This window comes from Pinus tabuliformis, chromosome 4_2 (genome assembly GCF_031772625.1).
Source record: "Pinus tabuliformis cultivar Carrire ecotype Pingquan chromosome 4_2, CPIR1, whole genome shotgun sequence".
Lineage (NCBI taxonomy): Eukaryota > Viridiplantae > Streptophyta > Pinopsida > Pinales > Pinaceae > Pinus > Pinus tabuliformis.
The window spans coordinates 529,043,172-529,055,502 of record NC_142304.1 but is presented as its reverse complement, the minus strand read 5'-3'; the positions used below and the strand labels follow the sequence as shown (position 1 = coordinate 529,055,502).

Here is a 12,331-nt window from a genome sequence, read left to right as displayed (position 1 = left end):
CTAGCAAGATATTAGAGGATATTTATCCATAATTTCTCCAAGATAAACCATCCCATTAAAGCCTTGCAGAGAAAAGGAAAAAGATTCGAGTGGAATGCACAATGTATAGAAATATTTGATCAATTAAAAAAATTTCTCACCAATGCTCATAATTGCAGATCGTGATAAGGATTTTGTGGTATGTATAGATTCATTCAAAGAGGGACTCATTGGATTCTTATTGCAGGAAGGGAAAGTCATATGCTATGAGTCCAGAAAGTTGAATGAGCATGAGGTGAATTATGTGACACATGATTTAGAGTTGGTTGCCATAATTCATGCCTTAAAAATGTGGAGGCATTACCTCCTTGGCAAGAAATTTACACTCATGACAGACCATAGTGGACTCAAATATTTGTTTGGATAACTGAAGTTGAATGTTAGGAAAGCAAGATGGTTGGCCATGCTCAGCAAATTCGACTTTGAAATCAAGTACATAAAAGGTAAAGAAAATAAGGTTGTTGATGATTTGAGTAGAAGAATTCAAGTAAATCACTTAGAAGTTGTAAGTTCTTATATGACAGATCTAATAGAAAGAGTCAAAAGTGTTGGAATTCAAGAAGAAAAATATCATCAAGTGAAAGAAAAGTTGTTGCAAAGTGGTGAGGATGTAGAATACCACCTCACTGAGGATAGCCTAAGCAAGTTCAAAGGTAGAATTTATGTAACCAACAATGATGAAATGAAAATAATGATAATGAAAGAGTCCCATGCCAAGCCTTGTTCAGGCCATCTAGGGTATCAAAAGACCCTTACAACCATTGAAAAACACTATTGCTCATTGAATCTAAAGAAGGAAGTAGATTATTTCGTGACAAAATGAATGGAATTCCAACAACTAAGGGTCAAGTGCAAGCATTTGGTAGGATTCTTATAGCCTATCCCCATTCTAGATTGGAAGTGGGAGGTAATTTCTATGGATTTCATTATAGGATTGCCTAAAAAATCGAACCATCATGACACAAACATGGTAGTGGTGGATAAGCGTAGCTCATATTATAGCACTCAAATCCACTAATTCTACTAGTGACATAGCACAAATATTCATAAAGGATATTGTGATGTTGCATGGCATCCCCAAGAAGATTGTGTCAGATAGAGATGTTGGGTTCACTTCCAGGTTTTGGAAGGAACTATTTGTAGGAATTGGGAACATAATTGGAATTTAGTACAACGTATCATCCCAAAACAAATGGGAAAACAAAGAAGATTAACAAAATTATTGAGGACATGTTAAGAATGTGTGGAATGCATCAACCCAAGAAGTGGGAAGAATATCTTCGACTTTCAGAATTCCATACAACAACGGATACCAAGAATCCCTAAAGATGAGCCCATTTGAGGCATTGTGTTGCACGAGTTACAACTCTCCAATTATATGGACTTATCCAATGAACAAGGTCCATGTAGGACATGATATGCTAAAGGGTATGGAGCAACAAGTTTAGATTATAAAGAAGAATGTTAGGCCCCTATACTACTAGTGTAACCCCCTATTGTTATTAGTACAACCCCCTTATTATATTGTTGTAGCCATGTAGTCCCCATATTGTTATTATTGTGCGTCATAGAAGCCCACTATTGTTATTATTGTGCCCTTACATTATTATTGTTATGTCGGCTCTGATTATATTATGACCCCTTAGACTCCTATATATAGAAAGAAGGTCTTGTCATTTGTATCATCCAAGAATTGTTCATCTATGTAATTTAAAGGAGGTTGCCCCCTCTAAGAGGCTGAATTCTAAGGCATTCAACTATCTTTTCTATCCTTTTGTGAGCTGGTTTCATAACATTTGGTATTAGAGCTTTGGATTCTAGGGTTTTGCTGCTCCAAACAGGTCATCGTCTCATTTTTTCTATAACTTTTTTTCTGCGGCATTTAAAAAGAAAAAACAAAAACCCATTTGAGCTGAAATCATTGTGAAACTTGGATCTGAATTTCAAATCTTGTCTCACTATATTTTTGAATATATGATCTGAGGAAGTTAGTGTTTTTACAGACTCTCGAATTACATCTTAAACAGGTGACCTTCATAAAATCATCATAACTTTCACTTTGAGGATCAGATTGAAATTTAGTAAGAAGTTACAGAAAGAGGACAGGCTGTAGTTTTTTGTGTGTATTTTTCAAATCTGAAGGTCAAAACTGTGACACGTGGCACATCATACAAGTTCGCTATTATGAAAAGCTGTATAATCATGTCATCTTGGGAGATTATGCATAACTCTTTCTTGGAGAATCCAATTTAAATCAGATTGGTGGCATTGGAAAGAGGACATAGAGGGCTACTACAGATCTCGATTTCAGAATTGGAAGATCCAAATTTCCATAGTTACAGTCGTTTCAAGATTGAGCTCCTAAAATCAAGAAGAAGTAAGATGAGGAAGTTTGATGGCAAGGATATGGTAAATTGGATACTACAGATGGAAAAATATTTTGATCTACATTGTGTACCACTGTTACAAAAGGTATGTATTACATCTAATTATTTAGAACTGAATCAATTTTTATGGTATAAAGGAATTTGTTCTCATAAATCACTATCACGTGGTCAACTTTCACGGAGGAAATTATAGCACATTATGAGGATACAAAGAGCAACACCTTCTTTAGAGAAACACCACAACAATTGGAAGAAAAAAGAGAAAAAGGGCTTTGTTACAAAGTGGAAAGCAAAATTATGTCAACAAGGAATTATATCCCTCACAACTATAAAGATGGAAATATTGTTTCTCCTAGCCTTCCAAAACCTACAAGGGTTACACCACAACAATTGGAAGAAAAAAGAGAAAAAGGGCTTTGTTACAATTGTGATAAAAAATGCACTAAAGGTCATAAGTGTGTTGAGAAGAAATTATTTTACATAGAGTATGATGAGGAGGAAGAAAATGATCAAGAAACATCAAAAGAAGAGGATATACGCCATGACCCAACCCCAGAGAAAAAAGAAATGAATCCGACCATATCTTCTAAAGCATTGGCAGGAATTACCACTCCTCAAACTCTCAAGATAAAAGGACATATCAAGAAGAAAAAGGTTCAAGAAGCAAAAGATCACATTAAGAAAGAAGAAATGAATCCAACCATATCTTGTAATGCATTGGCCGGAATTACCACTCCTCAAATTATCCAGATAGAAGGACATATCAAGAAAAAAAATGTTCAAGAAGTGAAAGATCACATCGAGCATCAAGAAATGAATCTGGCCATATATTGTAAAGCATTGGAAGAAATTACCACTCCTCAAACTCTCAAGATAGAAGGACATATGAAGAAGAAAAAGGTTCAAGCAGTGAAAGATCACATCGAGCTTCAACAACAAGTTCTCCAACTTTTAAAGGATAATGCCACTTTGGTTCAAAATCAAATGAAGCAACATGTAGATCAACATCGTAGTGAAAAATGTTTTGATGTAGGTGATTGGGCATTTTTACTGCTACATCTCAAGCAAGCTATTTATGAGAAGGAATTGTTGGCAATACTACATGCACTTAAGAAATGGTGACCTGACTGAATGGGAAGACACTTCAAGGTAAAAATGGATCATGATAGTCTTAAATACTTTTTAGAACAACTATTATCTTTAGAAGAACATAAAAAAAGGGTCACAAATATGTTGGGTTATGACTTTGACATCATCTATAGAAAAGGGAAGCAAAATTTTGTTGCAGATGCACTCTTAAGAAAGGATGAGGATGTGGAAGCATTGTTTTGTGTTATTTCTATTATCCAACCAGATTGGATAAATGAAGCAAGGGATGAATGTAAGAAGGATGAAGAAGTGTGGCCACTCATTCAAAAGTTGCAGAATATCCCAGTTCAAACAATATTGCCAGAACTTGAAGAGGAAAGAAAAATCATATTGGAACCTGGATCAGTCACAGAAATAAGAACCCAACAGCTACGAAATCGATCAATTTCAGAGTATCTCATCAAGTGGAAGAACTTACCTACTGAAGATTCCACATAGGAGGACAATAATTTTATACAAAAGCATCAATAACTACTCAAGCATTGAGGACAACACTTTTTGAAGGAGAGGGGAATGTTAGGTCCCTATACTACTAGTGTAACCCCCTATTGTTATTAGTACAATGCCCTTATTATATTGTTGTAGCCATGTAGTCCCCATATTATTATTATTGTGCCCCATAGAAGCCCACTATTGTTATTATTGTTCCCTTACATTATTATTGTTATGTCGGCTTTGATTATATTATGACCCCTCAGACTCCTATATATAGAAAGGAGGTCTTGTCATTTATATCATCTAATAATTGTTCATTTGTGTAATGTAAAGGAGGTTGCCCCCTCGAAGAGGCTGAATTCTAAGGCATTCAACTATCTTCTCTATATTTTTGTGAGTTGGTTTCATAACAAAGAATTTGAAAGTCGCACAAGATAGGAAGAAAATCTATGCAGATGAGCATAGAGTGCACAAAGAGTTCCAAGTTGGGGAGCATATTTATCTAAGGATTAATCGGAAGAAGAGTTCCCTGAGGATTGGGACATGTGCCAAGAGGCTAGATTTAACTCAATCAATTAGATTTCATGATTTTTTCCATGTTTCTTTTCTTAAAATATATGTACATGACTCTAGTCATGTGATTGATTGGTGTGTGCTATAGGTGGAACTAGAGGGAGATTTCCAACTAAAGCCAATATGCATTCTAGACCGAAGGAGTCTCATGCTTCGAAATTGAGAAATAGAGCAAGTCAAGGTGAAAGAAGCACTTTGGGCCAAAAGTGGGTCACGTTGGAAATGATTGATGTCATGAAAGTTAATTATCCCTTCTTGTTTGCTAGTTAAATCAAGTGTGTACATGTTTATAAATATTGTATAGAGTTGTGTGTATAAATCTCCACGAAATAGTATGTGTTGTGTTTTGTTTCTAGTATTGAATAAGGGTAGATGAAAAGCAAGGGCAGTGTTCCCCTAAGGGGGAGGGGATTGTGACAACCCCACCCATGGTTCTCTCATAAACTATATTATAAATATGTCTGCTACATGTGAAATTTAAAAAAAAAGGGAGGACTGAGTCCAAGGGACACATTCTAGATTTGGGTAGGAGGATTTCTTATTTGGGATGATGTGGTTTCTTGAGCAGGAAACCTAAATTGTTTTGATTTCCATTAAAGGTTAGTTGGTGAATGAATTTAATGAATTGATTCTTGAAATTGAATGGCCCACCAGAGAAAGTATGTAGGCTCATGTTGCTTGAGAAACAACAACAAGAAAAGAGGATAAACAATCCAATAGAGTGACTGTGCATTACATGTGAAGGACACAAAAACAAATGAAAAAAAGGAAAAGATAGTATGAGGACTCATTCAAAGGAAGGGATAGAAACATGGAGGGACATTCATTAGAGAGAGAAGAAGGTAGACAGAAAAGGAAGAGGAGATTTGAGCATCCAATGAGAGAAATCAGTAGGCAACTCTGAAGAGAAGAGAAGAGAAGAGAAGGGGATTGGTTTTATGGTTCCCTCGAGGTTGTGGGTTGAGTTGTTAGCCTCTAGAGCCCTGTAACAACTTGGGGTTCGTGGAGGCTGTGGGTTGAGATAGAATCCTTGGATGCCTATAACAACTTGGGTCTCTTGAGGTTGTGGGTTGAGACAAAGGTCTCTTGAGCCTTGTCACAACTTGGTTCCTTGGACACTATGAGATGGGATGGAATCTACAAAGACCTATAATACCTTAGGTCCTCTATAGATTGTGGGTTGAGATAATAGAATCTAAAGCCCTATAACAAATTGGGAAGAGGCCATCCTAAGGCAACATCAAAGGAAGACCTGATTGAATACTTGTTGTTACTAGATTATTGTAACGATGGATTATGGGCTCCCTAGAAGGCATCGAATAATTGTGTGAGCACCTGGGGTGAGGTGGACTGCCTCTGGACTCCCTGTGATATTGAAGGAAGTATTTGTGAGCTGATAGGATTGAGGAACAAGGTCCTCTAGAGTCCTTGTTTCAATTGGCGGATGGTGTTTTAATCCATTGAGCAAGCGTCACCGTTAGACTTGGGAATCTAGATCGGGGGTGACAATTACAGGTAAGTGCAGTTGCAATTGTCTATGGTTGGGTGGAGAGTCCTTGTCCTAGACTTAGTTGTCTTACAAGTTGAAATATAAGTATCTTCTTACATTTGTTTATCTGTTGATGAATGTATGATGCATTTCTGATTATAATGGTTCTCGATTTTTCGGACTACATTTGTGTTGTTAATTCTTGAACATGTGGTTACCCCTCTATGGGAAGATGTCACTAATGGACATGTCTAATGTATCTTTGTGTGTGTTGCTTCCTTGAAATGAATGAAACTAATGATGAACTAAGCATAAGCTTATCTGGAAATAAAATGTTGTGTGATTAAGCTTAATGATGTTGAACATGGAACATTTAATGTATAAACTGTGTAAAGAACCACACGAGGATAAAGACTATGCTATAACACTAAACTGAACTTGGTTCTACAAAAAAATGTTTAAAATACATTAAAACAACACATAAGTGAATAATAGAGGAACATAATGCCATGATGCACACTGCAACAAAAATCCTTAAAAAATTGGAAGAAAACTTGAATCAGTGGGCTTAGAGACCCCTTTCTATTAATGTGAAACAATTACATGGAAGATCGTATGCTTACCAAGGTCTTCATTCTTTTACATCCATTTATTTACTTGTGTTACAAGCTATTTTTCCGCACATGGAGCCACTACATTAACGTTGAGGGTTGTTTCCCATGGGGCCACATGAGCTGATCAAATTTACTAAAATGAGATTTAATCTTGCATTCTCATGAGGCTAGATATATTTCCTTGGCATCCTATTATCACCGGTGAGACACTGGAAGGTTATGCACAGTGCCATGGAGCTACTTACAGGATCGACATGGATTCTATTACTAGTGATGTGTGGTGGGAAAGTTGGAGACCATTTAGGAGCTCACACTAAGCCCGTGTTAGGTAAGCATTGTAGGAGCACCTATGCCAACATGCGTGGGATTCCCTATCCCAAAACACAGAATGTAGGTGGGCAAGGATTTCCATGGAGTTGGATTTTCCCAATCTCAGGAGGGGTAATACCATGGAATGCCTTAATAAACCATTGACATTGACATGAAGCCTTAACATTGATCATGAGGCCTGCCAGACCTTTGAGGCAAAGCCATGGTCAAAAATACTAGTTCAAGGAATTCCATGTAGTAGTAGAGCTTGTTCTTGGGGTGATCACAGAGATCCCCATCTAAGATGTTGCATGAGGTAGGGCCAAACTCCCTTAGCCGGGCCATGGTGGAGAATGAGAAAGAAAAACATGTTGTGGCACAAAGGGATAAAACCCTGAAATTATAAGAAACGATTGGGAAACCTTATCCTTTCACAGTTCAAGTCCTAGCCATGGAGACCTTCCATTGGCATGGTCAATTTTCCCCTTACACAATTGATCACAAGAATGTCGACGTGGCCCAGAAGGAATGCCCTAAAAGGATGGTTACTGGAAGCAAAGGTAGTACTGAGATAAAAATAGTCGAGACACGTTGATGACCATGTAACCCTGGTCTTTATACTATTGGCTGAGGATGGACCCACCTAATAGGTCATCCTATTAGGTTCACCTCCGGCGAAGTCACATGAGATGCAAGAGGAGGGGAGTCGGGGGAGCGGTGTGACCCACTAAAACACATGGTTTGGAGGTGGGAGCCCAAAAGTTTTACTCGAAACGTTACTAAGGTAATGAGGAGAGGGGAGCAAGGTGAAAGGAAACAAGATCACACAACACAATGATGTACCTCGACAACATCGCTATTGGTTGGAATGATAGCCTACTTTCCATGTAAGCCAAATGTCATGATCCCGAAAGGGATTAAGAGGGTAGGCAATCGCAAGCAACGAGATGGAGGCGAGTGGGATGACGTGGGAATGGTAATGGTGGCAGTAGGGAGTTGGTTGTAGCAGACCAATGGGGAAGAGGCCATACGACCCCACCATCCATGCCATCCCAGTAAGTGAAACTTGGTGAGAAGTAAAGGGTGCTTCTGGTAGTGCATTGGAAGGGACCAAAGAAGATGACATGGGTCAGTTGCATGGCCATGCACGTATCCCAATAGAGCTTTCACTAATGGAGGGAGGATCCACAGCCAGATCATCCTAATGCTATGTTCTTGGCGGAATAAAGAGTCACCACAAAAGACGAGGTGTTGGGATAACATGAACCAACAGCGACGATTGGCGGATAGGCTTGGGCTTAGGAGGAGGATGTAAAAGGGGTCTCTTGTCCATGTAAGTCCAATGCAGAGTAGCCGATATGTAACCAAATGCGTAGTTTGGGAACCGCTGGGAGAGAGCAAGTGGGGTGTTGTATCGAGTGGGACCCAACTAGAAGGCATTTGGCTAATACAAGAAGTCGAGGTCCTTGTGTTTTCAACAAGCATGATTGATATATCTGTGTGTGTGTGTGTTTATATATATATATATATATATGGAACTATTAACTCGAAATTAAAAAAAATACCACATTCTGCTAACAGTAACCTTAGGGGTTCGGTGAGGTCATAAGATCATATTTGATCTATGTCAACTAGCATTAGATTCTAGGTTGTTTTATTTCCATGAAGCATTTTGACTAGTCATAATCCTTGTTATCTTCTTGAATATCCACCATGTTAAGGATTTCATAAACATGCCAATGGGAATGAGGAAATTCATTTTCCATCCATCTCCAAAAACAACTCTCTATCCTCAAAATCATTAGATGAAATAACATTGACCAGTACCAACATTTATATGTCTAAATCTAGTATGACCTAGACTAATGTATTAGAGAGGTTGCTTTTCTAAACCAAGATGGAAGAGGAAATGTAAGTGACATAGAGATCACAATAATTGAACAATATATTTTTGTTATCATCATCAACCATTGTGGTTAACATAATGCATTTAAATTTGTTAAATTATTAAAAACAAAATGCAGAAATCTCATAAAATATAAATTTTAGCATTCTTTTAAGAGATTTTAGGGAGACCCAAAGTTACTTAATAATTAAAAAAAAGAAAGACAACAAACCATGAAGTGAGCCCTTCTATCAACTTCTTAAATGACACATTTTGAAGGACTAGAAAGTTGTTTAATAATTAAAAATAAATAAAATGAAGTGAGCCCTTCTATCAACCTCACACGGGTATACAACCTCTTCGGTATGGTGAGGATGTGGATTTTTTTTGGCGCAATGGGGTGCTGATGTGGTTTTATTTGGCACGATGGCACCAAAGGTTTTCAGCTGGTTGGATTGAAACTTTCAGATTATAACAAACACTCCAATAATTTATTTTCAATTATCTAAAATATAAACCACAGTTAATTATTAAAAACAATTAAAATATCAAATCAGCACGCTGAATTGGTATCATATCATCCGATAAATTACATTTGAAAGGCAGAATATCACAAAGTCGGCTTTTGGTTTTTTTAAATATAGGCACCAAAATATATGGCTATAAATGTAGGCGAAGCAAGCATTGATTTAGTATAAAAGCGTGCAGCGCGCAGAGATTCTTCACATATTTGAGGTCCTCTGGGTTTAATTCGCATAAAAGTACTTCTTTCAAGTGTTTTGTCTTTGTGGATACTGCGAGGCCAGGGAGAAGAAAAGGCTGAGACTCTGATTTACTAATATGGCGTTTTATGATGATGAGGACACTAATGACAGTTACAGCGATGAAAGCGAAAGCGATGAAAGCAAAATAGCCGGTGATTCCAGTGGCAGACATATGAATTACACCGTTTTAAGTTTGGAAGACATTTCTGAGCGTCAGCGCAATGTTATAACAACCCTTTCTGATGTGCTTTCTCTGACTGAAAGCGAGACCGCCATTCTTTTGCGTCACTTCAATTGGGATGCCGAAAATGCCAACGACCAATGGTTTGCAGATGAGGAGAAAGTGAGGAATACTTTGGGGTTATTGTTGCAGCCCGGCCAAAAACATGAGCCCAAAGAAGCAGAAAGGAAGGAGATAACGACCTGTCAGATTTGCTTTGATGATTACGACATGAGAGACATGAAGGCACTCAAGTACTGTGATCATTTATATTGCCAGAATTGCTGGCGAGCTTATATTCACACATCAATAAATGATGATGGTTTAGGATGTCTCAACTTAAGATGTCCATTTCGAGATCCACCATGCCGTGCTATTGTGAGTGAAGACATGGTTTTTTCTTTGGGGTTATCTGAGGAAGATAATAGGAAATATAGAACATATGTTGTGAGGTCATATGTTGAACAGAACATTAGGGTTAAATGGTGTCCAGCACCCGACTGTAAATACTGTGTGGAGGTTAATTTTGTTTCTAATGTAAGTCAGGAGGTTGTGTGCAATTGCTCCTATAAATTTTGCTGGAACTGTTTAGAGGAGTCTCATCGTCCAATAGACTGCGGCACAGTCAAAAAATGGGTTGATCAAATGAAGGATGGTGATGCACTCACCATGTACTGGATACGTAGTAATTCCAAGCCGTGCCCAAAGTGTAAACGACCAATCGAGAAAAGCCGTGGGTGTATGCTAATGACATGTATACCTCCGTGTCGGTTTCAATTCTGTTGGTTATGCCTTGATAGTTGGGATAACGATAACGATAGTTATGCAGGCCATAGTTGCAACCAATATAAGCCTGAAGCTTCAACATCAGGAAAAGATGATGGAAATCAACCCAATTCGGCCACCTACGACCATGTTAAGGAAAAGGTTGCGAAAGCATCTTCAAATAGATTGGTATTTTATCTGGAAAGATGGAAGGAAAATGAAAAGTCTGAGCGAAAGGCCTTATCTGATTTGCAGAGTACGCAAAAGGTACAACTTAAAAGGCTGAATGGCTGTATGCATACGGCAATAAGTCTGTGTGGCCTTACAGGGTTCAAATGCGTGGAAATGGCGTGGTTACAGATAGCAGAATGCAGGCGCATGCTGAAATGGACATATGCGTATGGTTATTATTTGACTCCTTCCGGCGATCGTGATGCTGATCTTGCTAAACTAAAACAAGATTTATTTGAATTCCTGCAACGTGAAGCTGAAAATGGATTAGAAAGACTTCATCAATGCGCTGAAGATGAACTGCCACAGCATATAGACAGTGCCCTTAAAGCTAAAGCTGATACTGAGATTGGGAAAAAGGTTTTGAAGGATTTGGAGAACGTCTTTATAAGACTTGAAGAGCTAACAGAGTCAACTGCCGCCCATTTTGAAAAGTTAATTGAGGCGTTTGAAAACGATCTGTCAGAAGTTAAGAATACACGAGTAGGGTGCGCAAAGGCAGCTAGGACCAATTAGTAATTATTGGATGTAGTCTTCATCATTTTCTTGCTTGTTTTTTTGTTATGAACAAAAAAATGGATTTTGGTTTATAGGCAACTAATTGCCTACTTTGGTTTCGTTTTACGTTTAGTATCATTGGCAACTAAGGGTCTGCTTTTGGTTTACAGGCAGCAAGGTGCCTAATTGTTGTTTCAGTATATTATCAGATTGAAATACAAAGATGTTAGAGTAGGGTTTAGTTTTTGAGATGTTAGATGTTACATTAATTAGTTTGAGTGGGGTTTATTTTTTATTTGAAATACAAAGATGTTGAATGTATTTGAAGAATGTTATTTGTGTTCATTCATCTGCTTTCAATATCAAAGTTGTTGTTGAACTAGCTAGACTTATTTTGCCTTTATCTAGTGTTATCATTAGTCTCCGATGGTAATTCATAAATTAGGAGTAAAGTGTACAATAACATTTTCTTCCTTTTATGGTTCCTTTCTCTATTTTATAATTTCCATATAGTTCAGTTGTAGTATATTGCTATTAGTGGTTGAACTTTTAGCTTTTTTATTAAAATTGACATTAATGTAAAAATACTTTTCAACACATCTCTTTCTAGCACATATACAAACAAAACCAGATTTCCTTTCAAAGATAGGAATCAACAAAGGCCCAAGTAAGTTTTTCTTTGATGCACATGTTTAGATGCTTTAATGAATGCTGGAATATTTTCTTATTTTATAAAAAATGCTGGAAGTATTAAGGCGAATACGATGATAGATATAGAGTAACACCTATGATTGGAAAATATCACAGAAATGTGATAAGTCATGTCATAATATACATATTTTGCATCCATGAACATTCTATAAGCTATATTACAGTATGACAAATTATGACAACTTGCAGAGTGTAGAAGCACAATTTTGATCTCCTTAATGCAATTTCTCCTTCTTGTTGCAGGACCATAGAAAATGGAAAA

General features: G+C 37.5%; 1 pseudogene; it reads left to right on the top strand.

Moving 5' to 3' along the window:
- Positions 1 to 9,720: 9,720 nt before the first annotated feature.
- On the top strand, positions 9,721 to 11,376 carry LOC149170342 (putative E3 ubiquitin-protein ligase ARI8 pseudogene; annotated as a pseudogene).
- Positions 11,377 to 12,331: the final 955 nt, after the last annotated feature.